The 16,374-nt window shown below is 45.5% G+C and overlaps 1 protein-coding gene across 4 annotated transcripts in view; it reads right to left on the minus strand.

The window, feature by feature from the left end:
* Window positions 1-10,550, minus strand: part of AZI2 (5-azacytidine induced 2) — a 100,848-nt gene extending 90,298 nt beyond the window's left edge. For 2 of the 4 annotated variants that reach the window (XM_073568571.1, XM_073568577.1), the window contains exon 1: window positions 10,142-10,548. The gene's annotated coding sequence lies outside the window, so the exon portion shown is untranslated. Of the gene's footprint in view, window positions 1-10,141 lie in introns of all 4 variants that reach the window. The other 2 variants (XM_073568583.1, XM_073568564.1) reach the window with 2 other exon arrangements.
* Between the last annotated feature and the right edge of the window lie 5,824 nt (window positions 10,551-16,374).

The following is a 16,374-nucleotide window of genomic DNA, read 5'->3' on the forward strand; positions in this document are numbered from 1 at the left end:
GAGTTATTCAGCCATCTCACAGTTCTTGGGCCTCTCCTGTCGTCCTGGTCCCCAAGAAGGATGGTACAACACGATTCTGCGTTGACTACAGACAACTAAATGATGCCACCAAGAGTGATGCTTATCCCATGCCCAGAATGGATGATCTATTGGATCGTCTGGCCAGTGCCCAATTTGTGACCACGTTAGACTTGAGCAAGGGGTACTGGCAGATACCCCTAACGGAGGACGTTCGGGAGTGCTCAGCCTTCATTACTCCATTTGGGCTTTATGAGTTCCTGGGAATGCCCTTTGGGATGAAAACTGCCCCCGCTACGTTCCAGAGACTGGTGAATCGACTGTTACAACAATGTCTGGACTTTGCCTGTGCTTATTTAGACGACATCGAAATTTTTAGCACAACCTGGGAGGAACATCTTAAACACTTGGGCATAGTGCTGGACTGTATCCTTACTGCAGGACTGACCATTCGCCCTGATAAGTGCCAAATAGGGATGGCTGAGGTGCAGTACCTCGGGCATAGAGTAGGGGGTGGGACACTAAGGATTGAGCCTGCCAAGGTGGAAGCCATTAGCAACTGGTGTAGACCCCAGACTAAAAAGAAGGTACTTGCATTTTTAGGAACTGCTGGATACTATCGCAAATTTGTTTCTAACTTCAGCACCTTGGCCAAGCCCCTAACCGACCTGACCCGCAAGAACATGCCTAGGAATGTGACGTGGACGACGGCATGCGAGGATGCCTTTTCAGTGTTAAAGACTGCCCTCGTCACTGCTTCTGTCTTGGCTACCCCGGATTATAAACGCAGGTTCCTCGTGCAGACAGATGCATCCATCTTTGGGATTGGGGCAGTACTTAGCCAAGTGAACGCCGCCGGAGAAGAACATCCTGTTGCTTTTGCCAGTCGAAAACTACTGGATCAGGAAGTTGCCTATGCCACTATTGAAAAGGAGTGCCTTGCCATCGTATGGGCGCTAAAAAAATTGCAGCCATACTTGTATGTCAGACTTTACGATTGTTACAGACCACGACCCCCTCACATGGCTGAATCGCGTATCAGGGGACAATGGAAGATTGCTGCGGTGGAGCTTGTCCTTACAACCCTACAGCTTCTCCATCCAGTACAAGCGGGGAAGCCAACACCAGAACGCCGATGGACTGTCTCGACAAGAAGAACCATAGGCTCCCCAGGCCAACCTACCCCTGCCACTGTACAAGGAACTATAAATAACTGAGCAATGTGGACTAAAGTGAGCAGGCCAGAGGACCTCATGGCGTGCTCACTTATTATGGGGGGGGGGGGGGGGGGGGGAGAGGTTGTGATATGTTATGTGGATGTCATTTTTTGTATATTCCTATTTTTAACAATTCCAGTTATTTTCATAATGTTTTTCTTATTACATTGTAAGTCTACAGCCTCACTGTATCTGTCTCTTGATGACCCCTGTAGTGCATTAATCCCTAAGGCCCTTTGTTCTCCTCTGGGGGGCCTGGAAACCGCCTCAACTTGTTTGACTAATCCTGGACAAGGAAGGGGGTCAGGGGAGAACAGGAGCTGGGCAAGTCAGTTCCAGAGTGGACAGGATCATGTTCAGACAGCACTTCAGAGAGAGAAGGACCCATTTTATCCTCTGGTGCTAGAGTTTTGGAATCTCATTTCCCTGGACATTTTATCCTGATACTGGACTGCATTCTTATTCTGGACTATCTTATCCTTTGTGTGGTGGACTGAATAGGAACGTTTTCGTATTTTTGCCTGAATAAAGGTCTTGGAATTGTTAACTCTTCGCTTGCTCTGTTGATTGTGTGATACCAGAGAAGGACCCCGTGACAGCTGTATGTCAGTATTACAGCACTACATGGCAGTATAGTGTGAGCGCTGTATGTCAGTATTACAGCACTACATGGCAGTATAGTGTGAGCGCTGTATGTCAGTATTACAGCACTACATGGCAGTATAGTGTGAGCGCTGTATGTCAGTATTACAGCACTACATGGCAGTAGTGTGAGCGTTGTATGTCAGTATTACAGCACTACATGGCAGTAGAGTGTGAGCGCTGTATGTCAGTATTACAGCACTACATGGCAATATAGTGTGAGTGCTGTATGTCAGTATTACAGCACTACATGGCAGTATAGTGTGAGCGCTATATGTCAGTATTACAGCACTACATGGCAGTAGTGTGAGCGTTGTATGTCAGTATTACAGCACTACATGGCAGTAGAGTGTGAGCGCTGTATGTCAGTATTACAGCACTACATGGCAGTATAGTGTGAGCGCTGTTTGTCGGTATTACAGCACTACATGGCAGTATAGCGTGAGCGTTGTTTGTCAGTATTACAGCACTACATGGCAGTACAATGTGAGCACTGTATGTCAGTATTACAGCACTACATGGCAGTACAATGTGAGCGCTGTATGTCAGTATCATAGCACTACATGGCAGTATGTGAGCACTGTATGTCAGTATTACAGCACTACATGGCAGTATAATGTGAGCGCTGTATATCTGTATTACAGCACTACATGGCAGTACAATGTGAGCGCTGTATGTCAGTATCAGCACTACATGGCAGTACAATGTGAGCGCTGTATGTCAGTATTACAGCACTACATGGCAGTATAGTGTGAGCGCTGTATATCAGTATTACAGCACTACATGGCAGTACAATGTGAGCGCTGTATGTCAGTATCATAGCACTACATGGCAGTACAATGTGAGCGCTGTATGTCAGTATTACAGCACTACATGGCAGTACAATGTGAGCGCTGTATGTCAGTATTACAGCACTACATGGCAGTACAATGTGAGCGCTGTATGTCAATATCATAGCACTACATGGCAGTACAATGTGAGCGCTGTATGTCAGTATTACAGCACTACATGGCAGTATAGTGTGAGCGCTGTATATCAGTATTACAGCACTACATGGCAGTATAGTGTGAGCGCTGTATGTCAGTATCATAGCACTACATGGCAGTATAATGTGAGCACTGTATGTCAGTATTACAGCACTACATGGCAGTATAATGTGAGCGCTGTATATCTTTATTACAGCACTACATGGCAGTACAATGTGAGCACTGTATATCAGTATTACAGCACTACATGGCAGTATAATGTGAGCACTGTATGTCAGTATTACAGCACTACATGGCAGTATAATGTGAGCACTGAATGTCAGTATTACAGCACTACATGGCAGTACAATGTGAGCACTGTATGTCAGTATTACAGCACTACATGGCAGTATAATGTGAGCGCTGTATGTCAGTATCATAGCACTACATGGTAGTATAATGTGAGCACTGTATGTCAGTATTACAGCACTACATGGCAGTATAGTGTGAGCGCTGTATATCTGTATTACAGCACTACATGGCAGTACAATGTGAGCACTGTATATCAGTATTACAGCACTACATGGCAGTATAGTGTGAGCGCTGTATGTCAGTATTACAACACTACATGGCAGTATAGTGTGAGCGCTGTATGTCAGTATTACAGCACTACATGGCAGTATAGTGTGAGCGCTGTATGTCAGTATTACAGCACTACATGGCAGTCTAATGTGAGCACTGTATATCTGTATTACAGCAATACATGGCAGTATAGTGTGAGCGCTGTATGTCAGTATTACAGCACTACATGGCAGTATAGTGTGAGCGCTGTATATCTGTATTACAGCACTACATGGCAGTACAATGTGAGCACTGTATATCAGTATTACAGCACTACATGGCAGTACAATGTGAGCACTGTATATCAGTATTACAGCACTACATGGCAGTATAGTGTGAGCGCTGTATGTCAGTAATACAACACTACATGGCAGTATAGTGTGAGCGCTGTATGTCAGTATTACAGCACTACATGGCAGTATAGTGTGAGCGCTGTGTCAGTATTACAGCACTACATGGCAGTATAATGTGAGCGCTGTATATCTGTATTACAGCACTACATGGCAGTATAGTGTGAGCGCTGTATGTCAGTATTACAGCACTACATGGCAGTATAGTGTGAGCGCTGTATGTCAGTATTACAGCACTACATGGCAGTATAGTGTGAGCACTGTATATCTGTATTACAGCACTACATGGCAGTATAGTGTGAGCGCTGTATATCAGTATTACAGCACTACATGGCAGTACAATGTGAGCGCTGTATGTCAGTATTACAGCACTACATGGCAGTATAGTGTGAGCGCTGTATGTCAGTATTACAACACTACATGGCAGTATAGTGTGAGCGCTGTATGTCAGTATTACAGCCCTACATGGCAGTATAGTGTGAGCGCTGTATGTCAGTATTACAGCACTACATGGCAGTACAATGTGAGCACTGTATGTCAGTATTACAGCACTACATGGCAGTATAGTGTGAGCGCTGTATGTCAGTATTACAGCACTACATGGCAGTATAGTGTGAGCGCTGTATATCTGTATTACAGCACTACATGGCAGTATAGTGTGAGCGCTGTATATCAGTATTACAGCACTACATGGCAGTACAATGTGAGCGCTGTATGTCAGTATTACAGCACTACATGGCAGTATAGTGTGAGCGCTGTATGTCAGTATTACAACACTACATGGCAGTACAATGTGAGCGCTGTATGTCAGTATTACAGCACTACATGGCAGTATAGTGTGAGCGCTGTATGTCAGTATTACAGCACTACATGGCAGTATAGTGTGAGCACTGTACATCAGTATTACAGCACTACATGGCAGTACAATGTGAGCACTGTATGTCAGTATTGCAGCACTACATGGCAGTATAGTGTGAGCACTGTATATCTGTATTACAGCACTACATGGCAGTACAATGTGAGCGCTGTATGTCAGTATTACAGCACTACATGGCAGTATAGTGTGAGCGCTGTATGTCAGTATTACAGCACTACATGGCAGTACAATGTGAGCACTGTATGTCTGTATTACAGCACTACATGGCAGTATAGTGTGAGCGCTGTATGTCAGTATTACAGCACTACATGGCAGTATAGTGTGAGCACTGTACATCAGTATTACAGCACTACATGGCAGTACAATGTGAGCACTGTATGTCAGTATTACAGCACTACATGGCAGTATAGTGTAAGCACTGTATATCTGTATTACAGCACTACATGGCAGTACAATGTGAGCGCTGTATGTCAGTATTACAGCACTACATGGCAGTATAGTGTGAGCGCTGTATGTCAGTATTACAGCACTACATGGCAGTACAATGTGAGCGCTGTATGTCAGTATTACAGCACATGGCAGTACAATGTGAGCGCTGTATGTCAGTATTACAGCACTACATGGCAGTATAATGTGAGCGCTGTATGTCAGTAATACAGCACTACATGGCAGTATAATGTGAGCGCTGTATGTCAGTATTACAGCACTACATGGCAGTATAATGTGAGCGCTGTATATCTGTATTACAGCACTACATGGCAGTACAATGTGAGCACTGTATGTCAGTATTACAGCACTACATGGCAGTACAATGTGAGCACTGTATGTCAGTATTACAGCACTACATGGCAGTACAATGTGAGCACTGTACATCAGTATTACAGCACTACATGGCAGTACAATATGAGCACTGTATGTCAGTATTACAGCACTACATGGCAGTATAGTGTGAGCACTGTATGTCAGTATTACAGCACTACATGGCAGAATAATGTGAGCACTGTACATCAGTATTACAGCACTACATGGCAGTACAATATGAGCACTGTATGTCAGTATTACAGCACTACATGGCAGTATAGTGTGAGCACTGTATGTCAGTATTACAGCACTACATGGCAGTATAGTGTGAGCACTGTACGTCAGTATTACAGCACTACATGGCAGTACAATGTGAGCGCTGTATGTCAGTATTACAGCACTACATGGCAGTACAATGTGAGCGCTGTATGTCAGTATTACAGCACTACATGGCAGTACAATGTGAGCGCTGTATGTCAGTATTACAGCACTACATGGCAGTACAATGTGAGCGCTGTATGTCAGTATTACAGCACTACATGGCAGTATAATGTGAGCGCTGTATATCTGTATTACAGCACTACATGGCAGTATAATGTGAGCGCTGTATATCTGTATTACAGCACTACATGGCAGTATAATGTGAGCGCTGTATGTCAGTATTACAGCACTACATGGCAGTATAATGTGAGCACTGTATATCTGTATTACAGCACTACATGGCAGTATAGTGTGAGCGCTGTATATCTGTATTACAGCACTACATGGCAGTACAATGTGAGCGCTGTATGTCAGTATTACAGCACTACATGGCAGTACAATGTGAGCACTGTATGTCAGTATTACAGCACTACATGGCAGTACAATGTGAGCACTGTATGTCAGTATTACAGCACTACATGGCAGTATAATGTGAGCACTGTATATCTGTATTACAGCACTACATGGTGGTATAATGTGAGCACTGTATGTCAGTATTACAGCACTACATGGCAGTATAATGTGAGCACTGTATATCTGTATTACAGCACTACATGGCAGTATAATGTGAGCGCTGTATGTCAGTATTACAGCACTACATGGCAGTATAATGTGAGCGCTGAATATCTGTATTACAGCACTACATGGCAGTACAATTTGAGCGCTGTATGTCAGTATTACAGCACTACATGGCAGTATAGTGTGAGCGCTGTATGTCAGTATTACAACACTACATGGCAGTATAGTGTGAGCGCTGTATGTCAGTATTACAACACTACATGGCAGTATAATGTGAGCACTGTATATCTGTATTACAGCACTACATGGCAGTATAATGTGAGCACTGTATATCTGTATTACAGCACTACATGGCAGTATAATGTGAGCGCTGTATGTCAGTATTACAGCACTACATGGCAGTATAATGTGAGCGCTGAATATCTGTATTACAGCACTACATGGCAGTACAATGTGAGCGCTGTATGTCAGTATTACAGCACTACATGGCAGTATAGTGTGAGCGCTGTATGTCAGTATTACAACACTACATGGCAGTATAGTGTGAGCGCTGTATGTCAGTATTACAACACTACATGGCAGTATAATGTGAGCACTGTATATCTGTATTACAGCACTACATGGCAGTATAATGTGAGCACTGTATATCTGTATTACAGCACTACATGGCAGTATAATGTGAGCGCTGTATGTCAGTATTACAGCACTACATGGCAGTATAATGTGAGCGCTGTATGTCAGTATTACAGCACTACATGGCAGTACAATGTGAGCACTGTATATCTGTATTACAGCACTACATGGCAGTATAGTGTGAGCGCTGTATGTCAGTATTACAGCACTACATGGCAGTATAATGTGAGCACTGTATATCTGTATTACAGCACTACATGGCAGTATAGTGTGAGCGCTGTATGTCAGTATTACAGCACTACATGGCAGTATAGTGTGAGCGCTGTATGTCAGTATTACAGCACTACATGGCAGTATAATGTGAGCGCTGTATGTCAGTATTACAGCACTACATGGCAGTATAATGTGAGCGCTGTATGTCAGTATTACAGCACTACATGGCAGTACAATGTGAGCACTGTATATCTGTATTACAGCACTACATGGCAGTATAATGTGAGCGCTGTATGTCAGTATTACAGCACTACATGGCAGTATAATGTGAGCACTGTATATCTGTATTACAGCACTACATGGCAGTATAGTGTGAGCGCTGTATGTCAGTATTACAGCACTACATGGCAGTATAATGTGAGCACTGTATATCTGTATTACAGCACTACATGGCAGTATAATGTGAGCACTGTATATCTGTATTACAGCACTACATGGCAGTATAATGTGAGCGCTGTATGTCAGTATTACAGCACTACATGGCAGTATAATGTGAGCACTGTATGTCAGTATTACAGCACTACATGGCAGTATAATGTGAACGCTGTATGTCAGTATTACAACACTACATGGCAGTATAGTGTGAGCGCTGTATGTCAGTATTACAACACTACATGGCAGTATAGTGTGAGCGCTGTATGTCAGTATTACAACACTACATGGCAGTATAATGTGAGCACTGTATATCTGTATTACAGCACTACATGGCAGTATAATGTGAGCACTGTATATCTGTATTACAGCACTACATGGCAGTATAATGTGAGCGCTGTATGTCAGTATTACAGCACTACATGGCAGTATAATGTGAGCGCTGAATATCTGTATTACAGCACTACATGGCAGTACAATGTGAGCGCTGTATGTCAGTATTACAGCACTACATGGCAGTATAGTGTGAGCGCTGTATGTCAGTATTACAACACTACATGGCAGTATAGTGTGAGCGCTGTATGTCAGTATTACAACACTACATGGCAGTATAATGTGAGCACTGTATATCTGTATTACAGCACTACATGGCAGTATAATGTGAGCACTGTATATCTGTATTACAGCACTACATGGCAGTATAATGTGAGCGCTGTATGTCAGTATTACAGCACTACATGGCAGTATAATGTGAGCACTGTATGTCAGTATTACAACACTACATGGCAGTATAGTGTGAGCACTGTATATCTGTATTACAGCACTACATGGCAGTATAATGTGAGCACTGTATATCTGTATTACAGCACTACATGGCAGTATAATGTGAGCGCTGTATGTCAGTATTACAGCACTACATGGCAGTATAATGTGAGCGCTGTATGTCAGTATTACAGCACTACATGGCAGTACAATGTGAGCACTGTATATCTGTATTACAGCACTACATGGCAGTATAGTGTGAGCGCTGTATGTCAGTATTACAGCACTACATGGCAGTATAATGTGAGCACTGTATATCTGTATTACAGCACTACATGGCAGTATAGTGTGAGCGCTGTATGTCAGTATTACAGCACTACATGGCAGTATAGTGTGAGCGCTGTATGTCAGTATTACAGCACTACATGGCAGTATAGTGTGAGCGCTGTATGTCAGTATTACAGCACTACATGGCAGTATAATGTGAGCGCTGTATGTCAGTATTACAGCACTACATGGCAGTACAATGTGAGCACTGTATATCTGTATTACAGCACTACATGGCAGTATAATGTGAGCGCTGTATGTCAGTATTACAGCACTACATGGCAGTATAATGTGAGCACTGTATATCTGTATTACAGCACTACATGGCAGTATAGTGTGAGCGCTGTATGTCAGTATTACAGCACTACATGGCAGTATAGTGTGAGCGCTGTATGTCAGTATTACTGCACTACATGGCAGTATAGTGTGAGCACTGTATATCTGTATTACAGCACTACATGGCAGTATAATGTGAGCACTGTATATCTGTATTACAGCACTACATGGCAGTATAATGTGAGCGCTGTATGTCAGTATTACAGCACTACATGGCAGTATAATGTGAGCACTGTATGTCAGTATTACAGCACTACATGGCAGTATAATGTGAGCACTGTATGTCAGTATTACAGCACTACATGGCAGTACAATGTGAGCACTGTATATCTGTATTACAGCACTACATGGCAGTATAATGTGAGCGCTGTATGTCAGTATTACAGCACTACATGGCAGTACAATGTGAGCACTGTATGTCAGTATTACAGCACTACATGGCAGTATAGTGTGAGCACTGTATATCTGTATTACAGCACTACATGGCAGTATAATGTGAGCACTGTATATCTGTATTACAGCACTACATGGCAGTATAGTGTGAGCGCTGTATGTCAGTATTACAGCACTACATGGCAGTATAGTGTGAGCGCTGTATGTCAGTATTACTGCACTACATGGCAGTATAGTGTGAGCACTGTATATCTGTATTACAGCACTACATGGCAGTATAATGTGAGCGCTGTATATCTGTATTACAGCACTACATGGCAGTATAATGTGAGCGCTGTATGTCAGTATTACTGCACTACATGGCAGTATAGTGTGAGCACTGTATATCTGTATTACAGCACTACATGGCAGTATAATGTGAGCACTGTATATCTGTATTACAGCACTACATGGCAGTATAATGTGAGCGCTGTATGTCAGTATTACAGCACTACATGGCAGTACAATGTGAGCGCTGTATGTCAGTATTGCAGTATTACCTCCCAGGACACTCACCTGAGGTCAGACACACGGCACGGCCGCTCCACCAGGACTCATGAATGCAGACTGGGTGCCGCCCTGTGCCTGCTCCCGGGTCACTGCTTGGTACTGTGCCCGGCACTGCACTAGTCGGTGGCCTCGGTGGACTGGAGGGCGGGACTGCGGCTCTTCCGGACACAAAGGTTACTTTTGGTTTTGTTTCCAGCAGCAGCAAAACTGGACTGGACGTCACACCGTGCAGTAATGAGCGGCGCACTCATGGCGGATATGAACCTCCAGGAAACACAGTGTGACAGCTCAGCCAGCCTCTCGGTACCACCGGCGTGCACACCCGGCTGTGGACTGTCACTGTGAGCGGGCTAAGGACCTCTGGCCATGTCATACCCACGTGACGAGATGTCACAGGAAGAGGCGGGGCCTCCAGCGGAACTCTGCTACCAGGAAGCCTCACACAGCTGTGGCTGCTGGTGAAGAGGGGCTGTAGTCTGCCACCGTGCACGGAAGACACTGAGGGGGCAGAGAAGTGGATGTTACTGCATGTTAGCAGGTTGCTCAGGGAGCAGGGTCATGCTGGGAGAGGGTGATACTTGGTGAAGGACGGGGTGGTGTTACTCCCTGGGGAAGGAGGGGGTCTTGCTAGTTGCGTGGGGCTGCATGCCAAGGGGCTGCGTGGGGAGTGAGGGGGGGCTCCTGTTACTTTCCTGGGGTCTGCACGGGTCCTCTCTACACAGTATGATGCTCTCTTATACGCCCTATAATACCCCACACAGTTATTAACTCCTTAGTAGCGATACGTGGACCCCTGGATGTTCAGGATCTGCCGAAAAGTAAAAAAAAATGTGGGTTCTGGTACTAGAACAGTACACGAACGTGGACCCCATTCACGTGACAGGTAGCCCTCCACAGGGTAGTTTCCCTTGTGGCTCCTGTGCGCCATGCCACAGTATTGAGCGAACTACAACTTTCTGTTCGTCAGGTGGTAAATGAACATTTCAAATTAGGGAATACATCTCCTGTACGAGTGACTACGTTGTCTATTCTGCCACCTGTCCCTGTGGGACTCATTTCCCGGGAGTTGTGTGTTCGCACAAGGGAACATATTAGGGCTGCATCTGGTGTCGAGGACATTGCATCTTTGAAGACTATTCCCTGCCATTTCAGAATGAAACATGCTTGCGATCCCGACCTTTTAAGAGTATGGGGAATTGATTGTATTCATGGTGGGATTGGGGGGAGATTTAAAGGAAAAAACTCTCCCAATTAGAGTGTAGGTGGATAATTAAACTGGGCACTATGACCCCCATGGGTCTTAATGAAAAACTCAGTTTTTCATCTTTCCTATAATGAGTTCCTGAGTGGTTGGTGGTTCAACTCTCTGGTCCATAGCTTGAATTATTCCCCCTGGTGTTTATTTTATTACGTGTTTTTAATTGTGTGTTCTTTCTTATTTTTTAGTAATTGTAGATATTCCATTTATTGGACATTCTAATTCCCTTTTGGATTGATGGCCCTCATCTCCTTATTTGCCTTTTTGGTGGTCTTTTTTACATGCTATATCTTTCTAAAGCAACACTTAAGAGATGGACCCATTGCTGCATGGACTGGAATTATGCATCATTGTATTTATCGGTTTTAGATTTATTTAATACACTATCGTTGCTTATTCATATTTGATTATATGTTTCCTAATTTGTCTGTGCGGTGTTAATTCAGTTCAGGGTTTCACACTTATTATTTCCACCTTTTGATGGATTTCCATGAAGCGTTACTTCGTTTCATTTTGTTTTTGGAGATATGGGATTGTGGGCATTTCATTCCAGCTTTAGCCCGCTATATGATCAGATTTCATGATAGTGGGTTGATTCCCACATCAATCATGGCCGCCGCTATCTTTATGCCCTAATGTGAGCGCTGCGCCTGCGCATGTCCACGATCTTCCAAGTATGGCTCCGCCCCCTGTGACGTCTACCCGGGACGCAGCGTGTCATTGATGTCGCCGGAGGTGACATAGTGGGGCCGGGCATTTCGCATCCATGCGCTGACTGGACGCGGCACGTTATCATTTATTATTCGGGCGGCTGAATGATTGGTCCATCTAATCTTGGAGGGATATTTAAAGCAGCTGCTTGGCATTTGAACACACGGCACCTTCGAGGAAGCGGTACAAGCGAAACGTACGTCGGGGCCTCGGTGTGACTGGCGAACATTACATCATGGGTATGCAATCAGTCCTTTCTTTACAGTTTGTTACATTTAATTGTTGATTGGCTTAATTATTACTGACTATTTGAGGTTAGTGGAGGCCGTTTCTGAAGTGTCTCACATTATGATAATAGACTGTCTGTCTCTGTTTACATAGGAGCAGCTTTCACCTCAGTACTTTTTTGTCCCCTTTCCCCTCTATATTTTTCTTTACAATTATACTAATTAATGCCTCTCCTCTTTTGGACTGATTATCTTTACCCGTTTCAGTGGAACTATGGGCTATTGTGATGATGATTTTTAGAACGTCTCTTATGTTCCCTGATTTGATCATTTTAGTCTGTCTTGTCACACCATAGTTGAATCATCTACCTGTTTTTTATCCTTTCTGTATGGTGTTTACTGTATGCACTCCCCTGTTTTTTTGCTCTATTTTGTATTTAAAATAAAAAGAAATTTTCTTACTACTTTGCATAAAACTTGGTATGAGTAGAGATGAGCGACTTTGCCTTTTTTCGGGTCGAGTCGGGTTTTATGAAACCTGACTTTGGCAAAAGTTGGGTCGAACAAAATCGGCTGATTGTCGTGAAAAGTCGAAGGCCAAATGATACACGAAACCTAATGCTAGTCAATGGGGAAGAAAAGTCGGCAGTGAGTGGAGGACAGGAAACACACCTACAGTGCCCATTTTAATGCCAAAAACATCAATTCTTATTCCTTAAGCTTGTCAACGTTAATTTACTTTATAATAATAGTTAGGCATTGAAAACTGGGGGTTATTTGGCTAAAGTTGTGGGGGGGGTAGGGCTGGCACCAGATTTTCGTGGGCCCAGGGCCAAAAAGTGTCAATGGGCTCCTTTATCACATGCCACAATTCATGATCCTCTGATACGGCAGAGAAATAGCGGTATAGTACAATGAAAAATACTTCACTTCTTACATCACATGACTGATATCCATTTTAAATTCTCCAATAGCTCCAAAAACGGACAGTATATTACTCCATACAGTATTATGGCCACCGCATAGTGCGCCATACAGAGTAATGAGGCCCATATATTTCTCCATACAGAATCATTGGTCCCATATAATGTTCGATACAGTATATGATGAGCTCCACATAATGCTACAGTATATGTTGGTCCCCATGGATGCAGCTCCACTGTCTTATGGGCCCAAATAATGCTCCATATATAATGGGCCCCATTTCTAATGCTCCAGTGTATAATGGGCCCTGTAAATGCTGCTCCAGTGTCTGATGTCCACCTTTGGAATGCTCCAGTGTATGGTGGGCCCCATATATCATTCTCTAGAGTATAGTGCTCCCCAAAAATTGCACCCAACCTTTAAAACAATTAAGTCTCCTCACTAGGGAATCCCTGTACTCTGGACTCCTCGTTGTCTCCATCTTCCATCTCACTGCACTTGGACTGTTTAGGCAGAGGGCGTACAGACGTGATGTCATCACGCTCTCTGACCAGAATGTCACTGTCAGGAAATGCGGAAGATGTCACGGCGGTGGAGCAGGGAGAGGTAAGCATTTCAGCTTTGCAAGTGCTGTGATGCTGAGCAAGCAGGGGGGGCCCACTCGGTGACGGCACTGGCACAGGGCCCCTCATAGTACGGCAGTGTGTCTGACGGCGGGTGGGCGTGGGCCCTCCCACCGGCAGAGACACTTTTGCGTACTATGAGGGGCCCTGTGCCAGAGCCGTCGCCCATGAGTATGCCCCCCCCACCTGCTCAAGGAACCTGCACTTTCATCTGCATCTTCCTCTTTGTCACCGTGTAAGGTGGTATAGTATGCGGGAAGGGGGAGTTTCATCAGGGTCAGATTCTGGCTGTGTAGAGTGCGAGGGGAATGTAGTGGTCTGGGTCAATGTACCAGCAAAATCATCTAGCAGTGGCTGGGCATCAGTGCACTTGTGGCGCCCCCAGGAGTACGGTTGCCACAGTGGCATTACCTTCCTCCTAGGGAGTGTGATGTCATGCTTGGGAGCAACGAAGGATCTCTCTAGCAGTTAAATCAACACATAACACGGTTCCCACTCCAGGCCAGCAGGGAGAGCTCTGAACCTGACTGCTGAGGAGCTGCTCTCTGTCGTCGGGAGGAGGTAAGTTCGGGCAGTCTGTGAAGGGAAGGGGAAGTGTGTGGATGTGAGAAGGGGAGCTGGAGGATAAGCAGAGTTAAGGCTCACTCCTAGCTGGAGCGCATGGTCCGGATTCCGGTCTCCGAGTTTGTAGGGACACTGACAGTCCTGCAGCAGAAACCGGAGGAAGTAGCTGTAAATGCTCTGTTCCCAACTAAGGCTCGGAGGCTCCAGCAGCGACTTGTGTGAGCCAGAAGGAAAAGTCTACGGCTGCCTGCCATACGAGAAAGTTTCAAAAGAGAGTCAACGGGGAACTTCAGTGAACTCAGTACTGCGAGTACCTCTGATAGAGAGAGAGAATCCTTTAATCGTCCCACCATGGGGAAATTCAGGGCATTACAGCAGCAAGGCAGGAACAAGTACAGATACAGATGCATAAAGGCATTAGGCTGGTTTCACATTAGCGCTTTTTAAGCGCACGCATGGCCGGGGGTAGCTCCGCCCCCGAGCCGGCTCTCTGCCCGGCGTGCCCGCCCCTTGCTTGTAGCGCCGCCTCCTAGCGCACAGCGGCGCCTGCGATCGGCGCACCCTATCTTTAGCATAGGGTGCGCAGGCCGTGCGCTAGTTGCGCTTTGACCTGCGCTGCGCACTTTTGACGGTGCGCTGTGCGCGCCAAAATCCAAAAAGTTTGATTTTGGCGCGCACGGCGCACCGTCAAAAGTGCGCAGCGCAGGTCAAAGCGCAACTAGCGCACGATCTGCGCACCCTATGCTAAAGATAGGGTGCGCCGATCGCAGGCGCCACTGTGCGCTAGGAGGCGGCGCTACAAGCAAGGGGCGGGCACGCCGGGCAGAGAGCCGGCTCGGGGGCGGAGCTACCCCCGGCCGTGCGTGCGCTTAAAAAGCGCTAATGTGAAACCAGCCTTACATTGACATTAGGTAGGTACATATACGAAGAGAAAAAAAAAATGTAACCGGACTGTCACAACTTTGGATCTATCAGTTCTTTGTTTGGGTCATTCTCCGTTTTGAACAGTTCTGGCTATACAGCCTAACTGCAGCAGGAAGGAAGGACTTTCGATAGCGCTCCCTCTCACATTTAGGATGAAGTAGCCGGTCACTGACAGTACTGCACATCTTTGTCACGGTCTCATGCATGGGATGGGAATCATTCTGCACCATGTAGCTCACCTTGGCCAGTATCCTCCTGTCGCCTACTTCCTGAACTGGGTCAAGGGGGCATCCCAGGACAGAGCTGGCCCTTCTAATCAGTTTGTCCAGCCTATTCCTGTCCCTGGTTGATATGCCACTACCCCAGCACGCCACACCAAAGAAGATGACTGATGCCACAACAGAGTTGAAGAAGGATGCAAGGAGTGCCCCTCTAACTCCGAAGGCTCTCAGCCTTCTGAGCAGATAAAGCCTGCTTTGGCCCTTCCTATACATTGCATCCAAGTGATGGGCCCAGTCAAGCTTATTATTGAGGATCACACCAAGGTACTTATAGATGTCGACTATCTCAATGTCATTTCCCTGAATGTTCACCACTACTGGTGGATTTTTGCCCTTGCGAAAGTCCACCACCAATTCCTTGGTCTTCCCGGAATTAATCCTAAGGTGGTTCCTCTGACGCCACTCCACAAAAGCTTGGTTAGTATCTCTGTACTCTCTTTCACTAGAACGGAGGACACACTACCTATCTGCAGAGACAGAATTGCTAATTTGCTTCCAGGCTGACCAACTCCTCCATCTGTACTCTGGGTCCTGTACGGCACGTACCAAGTACAGGTAAAGGAACTGCACGACTGTGTCTGTCATCTTTCTCCTGCGCCTGGCGCACGGCTCTGCTACATCCTGCACTGCACACCATCTACCAACTCTTTCATCTGCCCTGCGACTATGGCCCTACCTGTGCAGGGATTCTACATCTTAGCTGCACCTCAACATCTGTCCCAGAGAA

This window comes from Dendrobates tinctorius, unplaced genomic scaffold, assembly GCF_039654945.1.
Source record: "Dendrobates tinctorius isolate UK_male_01 unplaced genomic scaffold, ASM3965494v1 ptg000005l, whole genome shotgun sequence".
Taxonomy (NCBI): domain Eukaryota; kingdom Metazoa; phylum Chordata; class Amphibia; order Anura; family Dendrobatidae; genus Dendrobates; species Dendrobates tinctorius.